Consider the following 15,193-nt stretch of genomic DNA (forward strand, 5'->3'; position numbering starts at 1 on the left):
ACATCAATGTGTGCTGTCTACATCTATTTATATAGTGGTCTCTGTAGTCCAACAAATAACCAGGTAACAGTCATATTTACATAGAACTGTTCGTTCTCCTGTTAATGGTTCATTAATACTAATATATCTGCACTTGTTTTACCTTTGACAACATATCTGTGTATCACCTTTGCCTGTTCTTCATTTTTTCTTTTCTATCTCACTGCCCTTATTTAACTCGTCCTTGCTCATCTAAAACTCATTCAACAAGTCCATACTCAACTAGCCCTTATTCAACTCGTCTTTATTCAATTAGTCCTTACTCAACTAGTCCCAATTCAACGATTAGATATTTAACTAGTCATTATTCAACTAGTCCTCATTAAACTAGTCATCGATGATGCAGTTCAACTAGACATCAATGTGTGCTGTCTACATCTATTTATATAGTGGTCTCTGTAGTCCAACAAATAACCAGGTAACAGTCATATTTACATAGAACTGTTCGTTCTCCTGTTAATGGTTCATTAATACTAATATATCTGCACTTGGTTTACCTTTGACAACATATCTGTGTATCACCTTTGCCTGTTCTTCATTTTTTCTTTTCTATCTCACTGCTCTTCTTGTTCTAGCCACAAAATGAAGCATACAGGTAATGCTACCGAGCATCTTAGGTTATTTCAAGCAAAGACAGCACCCAACCATGCTGGGATACCACCACTGCATAGTAACCTCAAAACACAGGAGAAGTAAGCACGACGAGGATGGAATTTGAACCCATGCGTGCAGAGCACAATGGATTAGCAATCCATCGCCTTGCTCTAGCCACCTGCTTTTCAGCAGGTATGTCTTCTCTCTGAAAAGGGGGTTGTTCCTTGCCATTGTTTATTTGACAGTTGCTTGGGGGTCATGCGATTGGTCTCTGGAATACACCTAGCTTGTATTGTATTGACGCTATATAAACAAAATGAAGCATACAGGTAATGCTATTGAGCATGTTAGGTTATTTCAAGTGAAGACATCACCCAACCATGCTGGGATACCACCACTGCATAGTAACCTCAAAGCACAGGAGAAGTAAGCACGACGAGGATGGGATTTGAACCCATGCGTGCAGAGCACAATGGATTAGCAATCCATCGCCTTAACCACTCGGCCACCTCGTCTTCTGCTCATTGATTTAGTGCCTACTCAATTACTGCTAATTCAATTAGTGCCTACTCAACGCATCATCATTCAACTACTCCTTGTCAAATATCTCTCATTCAACTAGTCCTTATTCAACTAGACCTCATTTAACTATCCTCATTCAGATAGTCATCATTAAACTAATGCTCATTCACCTTGTCCCCTCACTATTAGTCCTTATTCAAATGGTCCCTACTCAACTCGTCATCATTCAACTACTCCTTATCAAATAGCCCTTATTCATCTCACCCTTATTTAACTCGTCCTTGCTCATCTAAAACTCATTCAACAAGTCCATTCTCAACTAGCCCTCATTCAACTTGTCTTTATTCAATTAGTCCTTACTCAACTAGTCCCAATTCAACGATTACATATTTAACTAGTCATTATTCAACTAGTCCTCATTAAACTAGTCATCGATGATGCAGTTCAACTAGACATCAATGTGTGCTGTCTACATCTATTTATATAGTGGTCTCTGTAGTCCAACAAATAACCAGGTAACAGTCATATTTACATAGAACTGTTCGTTCTCCTGTTAATGGTTCATTAATACTAATATATCTGCACTTGTTTTACCTTTGACAACATATCTGTGTATCACCTTTGCCTGTTCTTCATATTTTCTTTTCTATCTCACTGCTCTTCTTGCTCTAGCCACCTGCTTTTCAGCAGGTATGTCTTCTCTCTGAAAAGGGGGTTGTTCCTTGCCATTGTTTATTTGACAGTTGCTTGGGGGTCATTCGATTGGTCTCTGGAATACACCTAGCTTGTATTGTATTGACGCTATATAAACAAAAGGAAGCATACAGGTAATGCTACCGAGCATCTTAGGTTATTTCAAGCAAAGACAGCACCCAACCATGCTGGGATACCACCACTGCATAGTAACCTCAAAGCACAGGAGAAGTAAGCACGACGAGGATGGAATTTGAACCCATGCGTGCAGAGCACAATGGATTAGCAATCCATCGCCTTGCTCTAGCCACCTGCTTTTCAGCAGGTATGTCTTCTCTCTGAAAAGGGGGTTGTTCCTTGCCATTGTTTATTTGACAGTTGCTTGGGGGTCATGCGACTGGTCTCTGGAATACACCTAGCTTGTATTGTATTGACGCTATATAAACAAAATGAAGCATACAGGTAATGTTATTGAGCATGTTAGGTTATTTCAAGCGAAGACATCACCCAAGCATGCTGGGATACCACCACTGCATAGTAACCTCAAAGCACAGGAGAAGTAAGCACGACGAGGATGGGATTTGAACCCATGCGTGCAGAGCACAATGGATTAGCAATCCATCGCCTTAACCACTCGGCCACCTCGTCTTCTGCTCATTGATTTAGTGCCTACTCAATTACTGCTAATTCAATTAGTGCCTACTCAACGCATCATCATTCAACTACTCCTTATCAAATATCTCTCATTCAACTAGTCCTTACTCAACTAGACCTCATTTAACTAGTCCTCATTCAGATAGTCATCATTAAACTAATGCTCATTCACCTTGTCCCCTCACTATTAGTCCTTATTCAAATGGTCCCTACTCAACTCGTCATCATTCAACTACTCCTTATCAAATAGCCCTTATTCATCTCACCCTTATTTAAATCGTCCTTGCTCATCTAAATCTCATTCAACAAGTCCATTCTCAACTAGCCCTCATTCAACTCGTCTTTATTCAATTAGTCCTTACTCAACTAGTCCCAATTCAACGATTAGATATTTAACTAGTCATTATTCAACTAGTCCTCATTAAACTAGTCATCGATGATGCAGTTCAACTAGACATCAATGTGTGCTGTCTACATCTATTTATATAGTGGTCTCTGTAGTCCAACAAATAACCAGGTAACAGTCATATTTACATAGAACTGTTCGTTCTCCTGTTAATGGTTCATTAATACTAATATATCTGCACTTGTTTTACCTTTGACAACATATCTGTGTATCACCTTTGCCTGTTCTTCATTCTTTCTTTTCTATCTCACTGCTCTTCTTGCTCTAGCCACCTGCTTTTCAGCAGGTATGTCTTCTCTCTGAAAAGGGGGTTGTTCCTTGCCATTGTTTATTTGACAGTTGCTTGGGGGTCATTAGTTTGGTCTCTGGAATACACCTAGCTTGTATTGTATTGACGCTATATAAACAAAATGAAGCATACAGGTAATGCTACCGAGCATCTTAGGTTATTTCAAGCAAAGACAGCACCCAACCATGCTGGGATACCACCACTGCATAGTAACCTCAAAGCACAGGAGAAGTAAGCACAACGAGGATGGAATTTGAACCCATGCGTGCAGAGCACAATGGATTAGCAATCCATCGCCTTGCTCTAGCCACCTGCTTTTCAGCAGGTATGTCCTCTCTCTGAAAAGGGGGTTGTACCTTGCCATTGTTTATTAAAATGAAGCATACAGGTAATGCTACCGAGCATCTTAGGTTATTTCAAGCAAAGACAGCACCCAACCATGCTGGGATACCACCACTGCATAGTAACCTCAAAGCACAGGAGAAGTAAGCACGACGAGTTTGGAATTTGAACCCATGCGTGCAGAGCACAATGGATTAGCAATCCATCGCCTTGCTCTAGCCACCTGCTTTTCAGCAGGTATGTCCTCTCTCTGAAAAGGGGGTTGTACCTTGCCATTGTTTATTAAAATGAAGCATACAGGTAATGCTACCGAGCATCTTAGGTTATTTCAAGCAAAGACAGCACCCAACCATGCTGGGATACCACCACTGCATAGTAACCTCAAAGCACAGGAGAAGTAAGCACGACGAGTTTGGAATTTGAACCCATGCGTGCAGAGCACAATGGATTAGCAATCCATCGCCTTGCTCTAGCCACCTGCTTTTCAGCAGGTATGTCTTCTCTCTGAAAAGGGGGTTGTTCCTTGCCATTGTTTATTTGACAGTTGCTTGGGGGTCATGCGACTGGTCTCTGGAATACACCTAGCTTGTATTGTATTGACGCTATATAAACAAAATGAAGCATACAGGTAATGTTATTGAGCATGTTAGGTTATTTCAAGCGAAGACATCACCCAAGCATGCTGGGATACCACCACTGCATAGTAACCTCAAAGCACAGGAGAAGTAAGCACGACGAGGATGGGATTTGAACCCATGCGTGCAGAGCACAATGGATTAGCAATCCATCGCCTTAACCACTCGGCCACCTCGTCTTCTGCTCATTGATTTAGTGCCTACTCAATTACTGCTAATTCAATTAGTGCCTACTCAACGCATCATCATTCAACTACTCCTTATCAAATATCTCTCATTCAACTAGTCCTTACTCAACTAGACCTCATTTAACTAGTCCTCATTCAGATAGTCATCATTAAACTAATGCTCATTCACCTTGTCCCCTCACTATTAGTCCTTATTCAAATGGTCCCTACTCAACTCGTCATCATTCAACTACTCCTTATCAAATAGCCCTTATTCATCTCACCCTTATTTAAATCGTCCTTGCTCATCTAAATCTCATTCAACAAGTCCATTCTCAACTAGCCCTCATTCAACTCGTCTTTATTCAATTAGTCCTTACTCAACTAGTCCCAATTCAACGATTAGATATTTAACTAGTCATTATTCAACTAGTCCTCATTAAACTAGTCATCGATGATGCAGTTCAACTAGACATCAATGTGTGCTGTCTACATCTATTTATATAGTGGTCTCTGTAGTCCAACAAATAACCAGGTAACAGTCATATTTACATAGAACTGTTCGTTCTCCTGTTAATGGTTCATTAATACTAATATATCTGCACTTGTTTTACCTTTGACAACATATCTGTGTATCACCTTTGCCTGTTCTTCATTCTTTCTTTTCTATCTCACTGCTCTTCTTGCTCTAGCCACCTGCTTTTCAGCAGGTATGTCTTCTCTCTGAAAAGGGGGTTGTTCCTTGCCATTGTTTATTTGACAGTTGCTTGGGGGTCATTAGTTTGGTCTCTGGAATACACCTAGCTTGTATTGTATTGACGCTATATAAACAAAATGAAGCATACAGGTAATGCTACCGAGCATCTTAGGTTATTTCAAGCAAAGACAGCACCCAACCATGCTGGGATACCACCACTGCATAGTAACCTCAAAGCACAGGAGAAGTAAGCACGACGAGGATGGAATTTGAACCCATGCGTGCAGAGCACAATGGATTAGCAATCCATCGCCTTGCTCTAGCCACCTGCTTTTCAGCAGGTATGTCCTCTCTCTGAAAAGGGGGTTGTACCTTGCCATTGTTTATTAAAATGAAGCATACAGGTAATGCTACCGAGCATCTTAGCTTATTTCAAGCAAAGACAGCACCCAACCATGCTGGGATACCACCACTGGATAGTAACCTCAAAGCACAGGAGAAGTAAGCACGACGAGGATGGAATTTGAACCCATGTGTGCAGAGCACAATGGATTAGCAATCCATCACCTTGCTTTAGCCACCTGCTTTTCAGCAGGTATGTCTTCTCTCTGAAAAGTGGGTTGTTCCTTGCCATTGTTTATTTGACAGTTGCTTGGGGGTCATGCGATTGGTCTCTGGAAAGCACCTAGCTTGTATTTTATTGATGGTATATATACAAAATAAAGCATACATGTAATGCTATTGAGCATCTTAGGATATTTCAAGCGAAGACATCACCCAACCATGCTGGGATACCACCACTGCATAGTAACCTCAAAGCACAGGAGAAGTAAGCACGACGAGGATGGGATTTGAACCCATGCGTGCAGAGCACAATGGATTAGCAATCCATCGCCTTAACCACTCGGCCACCTCGTCTTCTGCTCATTGATTTAGTGCCTACTCAATTACTGCTAATTCAATTAGTGCCTACTCAACGCGTCATCATTCAACTACTCCTTATCAAATATCTCTCATTCAACTAGTCCTTACTCAACTAGACCTCATTTAACTAGTCCTCATTCAGATAGTCATCATTAAACTAATGCTCATTCACCTTGTCCCCTCACTATTAGTCCTTATTCAAATGGTCCCTACTCAACTCGTCATCATTCAACTACTCCTTATCAAATAGCCCTTATTCATCTCACCCTTATTTAACTCGTCCTTGCTCATCTAAAACTCATTCAACAAGTCCATTCTCAACTAGCCCTCATTCAACTCGTCTTTATTCAATTAGTCCTTACTCAACTAGTCCCAATTCAACGATTAGATATTTAACTAGTCATTATTCAACTAGTCCTCATTAAACTAGTCATCGATGATGCAGTTCAACTAGACATCAATGTGTGCTGTCTACATCTATTTATATAGTGGTCTCTGTAGTCCAACAAATAACCAGGTAACAGTCATATTTACATAGAACTGTTCGTTCTCCTGTTAATGGTTCATTAATACTAATATATCTGCACTTGTTTTACCTTTGACAACATATCTGTGTATCACCTTTGCCTGTTCTTCATATTTTCTTTTCTATCTCACTGCTCTTCTTGCTCTAGCCACCTGCTTTTCAGCAGGTATGTCTTCTCTCTGAAAAGGGGGTTGTTCCTTGCCATTGTTTATTTGACAGTTGCTTGGGGGTCATTCGATTGGTCTCTGGAATACACCTAGCTTGTATTGTATTGACGCTATATAAACAAAAGGAAGCATACAGGTAATGCTACCGAGCATCTTAGGTTATTTCAAGCAAAGACAGCACCCAACCATGCTGGGATACCACCACTGCATAGTAACCTCAAAGCACAGGAGAAGTAAGCACGACGAGTTTGGAATTTGAACCCATGCGTGCAGAGCACAATGGATTAGCAATCCATCGCCTTGCTCTAGCCACCTGCTTTTCAGCAGGTATGTCTTCTCTCTGAAAAGGGGGTTGTTCCTTGCCATTGTTTATTTGACAGTTGCTTGGGGGTCATGCGACTGGGGCCTGTACTACGAAGCAAGTTCAACATATCCAGGATATCTTTTCCTTATCCAGATTCACTAAGCGGGACAATTGCAATCACGCTAAGCGGTCACACGACGGGGGTTATCAACTCGGTAGATCGACCCAGCTTTCTCCAATCTGGATATGAGCGCGTGCACATAAAAGGGGCGGTGTTTTCAGCGCATGACCAATCGCAAGCATGGAGAAGTCCGCTGTCACAGCCGCTTATTTCAGTAGCGAAGAGCAAACTATAATTTTACGGAAATATGATGAGTATAGGCATATAATACAGGCAAAAAGCAACACAGTTGCAGCTGCAAAATGCAGGAAAGACAGCTGGCAAAAGATCGCTGACTGTATAAATGTGTAAATTCATAGGGATATAAACATATATTTGAATATTCTGGGAATCTTAATCTTAAACTGTAAACCATGATCAGCAATATTAAAATAATAAAAGGCTTGCAATATTTCAGTTGATTTGTAATGAATCCAGAATGTATGACATTTTTTTGTTTTTGTGTTTGCATTACAGAAAATCACAATATTCTAATTTTCTGAGACAGTCCTGTATATATTGGTTCTATAACTATTGTTGTTGACCGATAACTTGTGCTGATGCTGTACCAAAGAATTGGGTTTTTTTATTTATTTTATTTTATTTTTTATTTTTTCAGGAGGGGGGTGTTTAGTATTTTAAAGTGACTTCTCAGAATGTTCGAGGGACGAAATTGAAAATCCCTTTTTTGCTATCCCCTTACAAATGCATCTTCTTTTTGATTTCTTCTTGATTTATTTATTTAATTGGTATTAGTTTTGGATTGACTGTACATCGGATTTTGGGTGATGATTTGTTTTATTTATTCATTGATTGATTTATTTTTTATTTTCTCCTCCACCTCTTTTTTCTTTTTTTCCTTTTTTCTTTATTTTTTTGGATCGTTCATACAGGGAAAGCAAAGTGGTTTTGGTGGTCCCTGAATACGCGTTCTCTTCGGAGGGATCCTCTCACAATCCGCGCACCGAGCTCCACTAGATTCTCTTCGAAAGGGCATGCCATTTTCCAAGAGAGCTGATTGGTCAGTGGGCGGTGCTTTTATACCCGGCGATCTGTATCTCGAACATAACCTGCTCCGGAGCAGGTTAGCGGTTCAGCATAAGTTACCATGGCGATGTGCCCCGATAAGAAGTGAACCACCGTCGTAGTCCTGAAAACCCAGGGTTAAACCTGAAGTTACCTCGCTAACCCCAAATCCCGCTTCGTAGTACAGGCCCCTGGTCTCTGGAATACACCTAGCTTGTATTGTATTGACGCTATATAAACAAAATGAAGCATACAGGTAATGTTATTGAGCATGTTAGGTTATTTCACGCGAAGACATCACCCAAGCATGCTGGGATACCACCACTGCATAGTAACCTCAAAGCACAGGAGAAGTAAGCACGACGAGGATGGGATTTGAACCCATGCGTGCAGAGCACAATGGATTAGCAATCCATCGCCTTAACCACTCGGCCACCTCGTCTTCTGCTCATTGATTTAGTGCCTACTCAATTACTGCTAATTCAATTAGTGCCTACTCAACGCATCATCATTCAACTACTCCTTATCAAATATCTCTCATTCAACTAGTCCTTACTCAACTAGACCTCATTTAACTAGTCCTCATTCAGATAGTCATCATTAAACTAATGCTCATTCACCTTGTCCCCTCACTATTAGTCCTTATTCAAATGGTCCCTACTCAACTCGTCATCATTCAACTACTCCTTATCAAATACCCCTTATTCATCTCACCCTTATTTAAATCGTCCTTGCTCATCTAAATCTCATTCAACAAGTCCATTCTCAACTAGCCCTCATTCAACTCGTCTTTATTCAATTAGTCCTTACTCAACTAGTCCCAATTCAACGATTAGATATTTAACTAGTCATTATTCAACTAGTCCTCATTAAACTAGTCATCGATGATGCAGTTCAACTAGACATCAATGTGTGCTGTCTACATCTATTTATATAGTGGTCTCTGTAGTCCAACAAATAACCAGGTAACAGTCATATTTACATAGAACTGTTCGTTCTCCTGTTAATGGTTCATTAATACTAATATATCTGCACTTGTTTTACCTTTGACAACATATCTGTGTATCACCTTTGCCTGTTCTTCATTCTTTCTTTTCTATCTCACTGCTCTTCTTGCTCTAGCCACCTGCTTTTCAGCAGGTATGTCTTCTCTCTGAAAAGGGGGTTGTTCCTTGCCATTGTTTATTTGACAGTTGCTTGGGGGTCATTAGTTTGGTCTCTGGAATACACCTAGCTTGTATTGTATTGACGCTATATAAACAAAATGAAGCATACAGGTAATGCTACCGAGCATCTTAGGTTATTTCAAGCAAAGACAGCACCCAACCATGCTGGGATACCACCACTGCATAGTAACCTCAAAGCACAGGAGAAGTAAGCACGACGAGTTTGGAATTTGAACCCATGCGTGCAGAGCACAATGGATTAGCAGTCCATCGCCTTGCTCTAGCCACCTGCTTTTCAGCAGGTATGTCTTCTCTCTGAAAAGGGGGTTGTTCCTTGCCATTGTTTATTTGACAGTTGCTTGGGGGTCATGCGACTGGTCTCTGGAATACACCTAGCTTGTATTGTATTGACGCTATATAAACAAAATGTAGCATACAGGTAATGTTATTGAGCATGTTAGGTTATTTCACGCGAAGACATCACCCAAGCATGCTGGGATACCACCACTGCATAGTAACCTCAAAGCACAGGAGAAGTAAGCACGACGAGGATGGGATTTGAACCCATGCGTGCAGAGCACAATGGATTAGCAATCCATCGCCTTAACCACTCGGCCACCTCGTCTTCTGCTCATTGATTTAGTGCCTACTCAATTACTGCTAATTCAATTAGTGCCTACTCAACGCATCATCATTCAACTACTCCTTGTCAAATATCTCTCATTCAACTAGTCCTTATTCAACTAGACCTCATTTAACTATCCTCATTCAGATAGTCATCATTAAACTAATGCTCATTCACCTTGTCCCCTCACTATTAGTCCTTATTCAAATGGTCCCTACTCAACTCGTCATCATTCAACTACTCCTTATCAAATAGCCCTTATTCATCTCACCCTTATTTAACTCGTCCTTGCTCATCTAAAACTCATTCAACAAGTCCATTCTCAACTAGCCCTCATTCAACTTGTCTTTATTCAATTAGTCCTTACTCAACTAGTCCCAATTCAACGATTAGATATTTAACTAGTCATTATTCAACTAGTCCTCATTAAACTAGTCATCGATGATGCAGTTCAACTAGACATCAATGTGTGCTGTCTACATCTATTTATATAGTGGTCTCTGTAGTCCAACAAATAACCAGGTAACAGTCATATTTACATAGAACTGTTCGTTCTCCTGTTAATGGTTCATTAATACTAATATATCTGCACTTGTTTTACCTTTGACAACATATCTGTGTATCACCTTTGCCTGTTCTTCATATTTTCTTTTCTATCTCACTGCTCTTCTTGCTCTAGCCACCTGCTTTTCAGCAGGTATGTCTTCTCTCTGAAAAGGGGGTTGTTCCTTGCCATTGTTTATTTGACAGTTGCTTGGGGGTCATTCGATTGGTCTCTGGAATACACCTAGCTTGTATTGTATTGACGCTATATAAACAAAAGGAAGCATACAGGTAATGCTACCGAGCATCTTAGGTTATTTCAAGCAAAGACAGCACCCAACCATGCTGGGATACCACCACTGCATAGTAACCTCAAAGCACAGGAGAAGTAAGCACGACGAGTTTGGAATTTGAACCCATGCGTGCAGAGCACAATGGATTAGCAATCCATCGCCTTGCTCTAGCCACCTGCTTTTCAGCAGGTATGTCTTCTCTCTGAAAAGGGGGTTGTTCCTTGCCATTGTTTATTTGACAGTTGCTTGGGGGTCATGCGACTGGTCTCTGGAATACACCTAGCTTGTATTGTATTGACGCTATATAAACAAAATGAAGCATACAGGTAATGTTATTGAGCATGTTAGGTTATTTCACGCGAAGACATCACCCAAGCATGCTGGGATACCACCACTGCATAGTAACCTCAAAGCACAGGAGAAGTAAGCACGACGAGGATGGGATTTGAACCCATGCGTGCAGAGCACAATGGATTAGCAATCCATCGCCTTAACCACTCGGCCACCTCGTCTTCTGCTCATTGATTTAGTGCCTACTCAATTACTGCTAATTCAATTAGTGCCTACTCAACGCATCATCATTCAACTACTCCTTATCAAATATCTCTCATTCAACTAGTCCTTACTCAACTAGACCTCATTTAACTAGTCCTCATTCAGATAGTCATCATTAAACTAATGCTCATTCACCTTGTCCCCTCACTATTAGTCCTTATTCAAATGGTCCCTACTCAACTCGTCATCATTCAACTACTCCTTATCAAATACCCCTTATTCATCTCACCCTTATTTAAATCGTCCTTGCTCATCTAAATCTCATTCAACAAGTCCATTCTCAACTAGCCCTCATTCAACTCGTCTTTATTCAATTAGTCCTTACTCAACTAGTCCCAATTCAACGATTAGATATTTAACTAGTCATTATTCAACTAGTCCTCATTAAACTAGTCATCGATGATGCAGTTCAACTAGACATCAATGTGTGCTGTCTACATCTATTTATATAGTGGTCTCTGTAGTCCAACAAATAACCAGGTAACAGTCATATTTACATAGAACTGTTCGTTCTCCTGTTAATGGTTCATTAATACTAATATATCTGCACTTGTTTTACCTTTGACAACATATCTGTGTATCACCTTTGCCTGTTCTTCATTTTTTCTTTTCTATCTCACTGCCCTTATTTAACTCGTCCTTGCTCATCTAAAACTCATTCAACAAGTCCATACTCAACTAGCCCTTATTCAACTCGTCTTTATTCAATTAGTCCTTACTCAACTAGTCCCAATTCAACGATTAGATATTTAACTAGTCATTATTCAACTAGTCCTCATTAAACTAGTCATCGATGATGCAGTTCAACTAGACATCAATGTGTGCTGTCTACATCTATTTATATAGTGGTCTCTGTAGTCCAACAAATAACCAGGTAACAGTCATATTTACATAGAACTGTTCGTTCTCCTGTTAATGGTTCATTAATACTAATATATCTGCACTTGGTTTACCTTTGACAACATATCTGTGTATCACCTTTGCCTGTTCTTCATTTTTTCTTTTCTATCTCACTGCTCTTCTTGTTCTAGCCACAAAATGAAGCATACAGGTAATGCTACCGAGCATCTTAGGTTATTTTAAGCAAAGACAGCACCCAACCATGCTGGGATACCACCACTGCATAGTAACCTCAAAACACAGGAGAAGTAAGCACGACGAGGATGGAATTTGAACCCATGCGTGCAGAGCATAATGGATTAGCAATCCATCGCCTTGCTCTAGCCACCTGCTTTTCAGCAGGTATGTCTTCTCTCTGAAAAGGGGGTTGTTCCTTGCCATTGTTTATTTGACAGTTGCTTGGGGGTCATGCGATTGGTCTCTGGAATACACCTAGCTTGTATTGTATTGACGCTATATAAACAAAATGAAGCATACAGGTAATGCTATTGAGCATGTTAGGTTATTTCAAGTGAAGACATCACCCAACCATGCTGGGATACCACCACTGCATAGTAACCTCAAAGCACAGGAGAAGTAAGCACGACGAGGATGGGATTTGAACCCATGCGTGCAGAGCACAATGGATTAGCAATCCATCGCCTTAACCACTCGGCCACCTCGTCTTCTGCTCATTGATTTAGTGCCTACTCAATTACTGCTAATTCAATTAGTGCCTACTCAACGCATCATCATTCAACTACTCCTTGTCAAATATCTCTCATTCAACTAGTCCTTACTCAACTAGACCTCATTTAACTAGTCCTCATTCAGATAGTCATCATTAAACTAATGCTCATTCACCTTGTCCCCTCACTATTAGTCCTTATTCAAATGGTCCCTACTCAACTTGTCATCATTCAACTACTCCTTATCAAATAGCCCTTATTCATCTCACCCTTATTTAACTCGTCCTTGCTCATCTAAATCTCATTCAACAAGTCCATTCTCAACTAGCCCTCATTCAACTCGTCTTTATTCAATTAGTCCTTACTCAACTAGTCCCAATTCAACGATTAGATATTTAATTAGTCATTATTCAACTAGTCCTCATTAAACTAGTCATCGATGATGCAGTTCAACTAGACATCAATGTGTGCTGTCTACATCTATTTATATAGTGGTCTCTGTAGTCCAACAAATAACCAGGTAACAGTCATATTTACATAGAACTGTTCGTTCTCCTGTTAATGGTTCATTAATACTAATATATCTGCACTTGTTTTACCTTTGACAACATATCTGTGTATCACCTTTGCCTGTTCTTCATTTTTTCTTTTCTATCTCACTGCCCTTATTTAACTCGTCCTTGCTCATCTAAAACTCATTCAACAAGTCCATACTCAACTAGCCCTTATTCAACTCGTCTTTATTCAATTAGTCCTTACTCAACTAGTCCCAATTCAACGATTAGATATTTAACTAGTCATTATTCAACTAGTCCTCATTAAACTAGTCATCGATGATGCAGTTCAACTAGACATCAATGTGTGCTGTCTACATCTATTTATATAGTGGTCTCTGTAGTCCAACAAATAACCAGGTAACAGTCATATTTACATAGAACTGTTCGTTCTCCTGTTAATGGTTCATTAATACTAATATATCTGCACTTGGTTTACCTTTGACAACATATCTGTGTATCACCTTTGCCTGTTCTTCATTTTTTCTTTTCTATCTCACTGCTCTTCTTGTTCTAGCCACAAAATGAAGCATACAGGTAATGCTACCGAGCATCTTAGGTTATTTCAAGCAAAGACAGCACCCAACCATGCTGGGATACCACCACTGCATAGTAACCTCAAAACACAGGAGAAGTAAGCACGACGAGGATGGAATTTGAACCCATGCGTTCAAAGCACAATGGATTAGCAATCCATCGCCTTGCTCTAGCCACCTGCTTTTCAGCAGGTATGTCTTCTCTCTGAAAAGGGGGTTGTTCCTTGCCATTGTTTATTTGACAGTTGCTTGGGGGTCATGCGATTGGTCTCTGGAATACACCTAGCTTGTATTGTATTGACGCTATATAAACAAAATGAAGCATACAGGTAATGCTATTGAGCATGTTAGGTTATTTCAAGTGAAGACATCACCCAACCATGCTGGGATACCACCACTGCATAGTAACCTCAAAGCACAGGAGAAGTAAGCACGACGAGGATGGGATTTGAACCCATGCGTGCAGAGCACAATGGATTAGCAATCCATCGCCTTAACCACTCGGCCACCTCGTCTTCTGCTCATTGATTTAGTGCCTACTCAATTACTGCTAATTCAATTAGTGCCTACTCAACGCATCATCATTCAACTACTCCTTGTCAAATATCTCTCATTCAACTAGTCCTTACTCAACTAGACCTCATTTAACTAGTCCTCATTCAGATAGTCATCATTAAACTAATGCTCATTCACCTTGTCCCCTCACTATTAGTCCTTATTCAAATGGTCCCTACTCAACTTGTCATCATTCAACTACTCCTTATCAAATAGCCCTTATTCATCTCACCCTTATTTAACTCGTCCTTGCTCATCTAAATCTCATTCAACAAGTCCATTCTCAACTAGCCCTCATTCAACTCGTCTTTATTCAATTAGTCCTTACTCAACTAGTCCCAATTCAACGATTAGATATTTAATTAGTCATTATTCAACTAGTCCTCATTAAACTAGTCATCGATGATGCAGTTCAACTAGACATCAATGTGTGCTGTCTACATCTATTTATATAGTGGTCTCTGTAGTCCAACAAATAACCAGGTAACAGTCATATTTACATAGAACTGTTCGTTCTCCTGTTAATGGTTCATTAATACTAATATATCTGCACTTGTTTTACCTTTGACAACATATCTGTGTATCACCTTTGCCTGTTCTTCATTTTTTCTTTTCTATCTCACTGCCCTTATTTAACTCGTCCTTGCTCATCT

The 15,193-nt window shown here is 40.1% G+C and overlaps 9 non-coding genes across 9 annotated transcripts; all 9 read right to left on the bottom strand.

Annotated features, from left to right (window-relative positions):
* Positions 1-1,066: 1,066 nt before the first annotated feature.
* On the bottom strand, positions 1,067-1,148 carry trnas-gcu (transfer RNA serine (anticodon GCU)). Its single transcript has one exon. It is a non-coding gene; the product is annotated as a tRNA-Ser (tRNA).
* A 1,266-nt stretch (positions 1,149-2,414) lies between these two features.
* Positions 2,415-2,496, bottom strand: trnas-gcu (transfer RNA serine (anticodon GCU)). Its single transcript has one exon. It is a non-coding gene; the product is annotated as a tRNA-Ser (tRNA).
* A 1,775-nt stretch (positions 2,497-4,271) lies between these two features.
* On the bottom strand, positions 4,272-4,353 carry trnas-gcu (transfer RNA serine (anticodon GCU)). Its single transcript has one exon. It is a non-coding gene; the product is annotated as a tRNA-Ser (tRNA).
* Positions 4,354-5,874: 1,521 nt separating this feature from the next.
* trnas-gcu (transfer RNA serine (anticodon GCU)) lies at positions 5,875-5,956 on the bottom strand. The gene has a single exon. It is a non-coding gene; the product is annotated as a tRNA-Ser (tRNA).
* Positions 5,957-8,505: 2,549 nt separating this feature from the next.
* trnas-gcu (transfer RNA serine (anticodon GCU)) lies at positions 8,506-8,587 on the bottom strand. Its single transcript has one exon. It is a non-coding gene; the product is annotated as a tRNA-Ser (tRNA).
* Positions 8,588-9,854: 1,267 nt separating this feature from the next.
* Positions 9,855-9,936, bottom strand: trnas-gcu (transfer RNA serine (anticodon GCU)). The gene has a single exon. It is a non-coding gene; the product is annotated as a tRNA-Ser (tRNA).
* Positions 9,937-11,202: 1,266 nt separating this feature from the next.
* On the bottom strand, positions 11,203-11,284 carry trnas-gcu (transfer RNA serine (anticodon GCU)). Its single transcript has one exon. It is a non-coding gene; the product is annotated as a tRNA-Ser (tRNA).
* A 1,526-nt stretch (positions 11,285-12,810) lies between these two features.
* trnas-gcu (transfer RNA serine (anticodon GCU)) lies at positions 12,811-12,892 on the bottom strand. Its single transcript has one exon. It is a non-coding gene; the product is annotated as a tRNA-Ser (tRNA).
* Positions 12,893-14,418: 1,526 nt separating this feature from the next.
* trnas-gcu (transfer RNA serine (anticodon GCU)) lies at positions 14,419-14,500 on the bottom strand. Its single transcript has one exon. It is a non-coding gene; the product is annotated as a tRNA-Ser (tRNA).
* Positions 14,501-15,193: the final 693 nt, after the last annotated feature.

This window comes from Cololabis saira, chromosome 15 (genome assembly GCF_033807715.1).
Source record: "Cololabis saira isolate AMF1-May2022 chromosome 15, fColSai1.1, whole genome shotgun sequence".
Taxonomy (NCBI): Eukaryota; Metazoa; Chordata; class Actinopteri; order Beloniformes; family Belonidae; genus Cololabis; species Cololabis saira.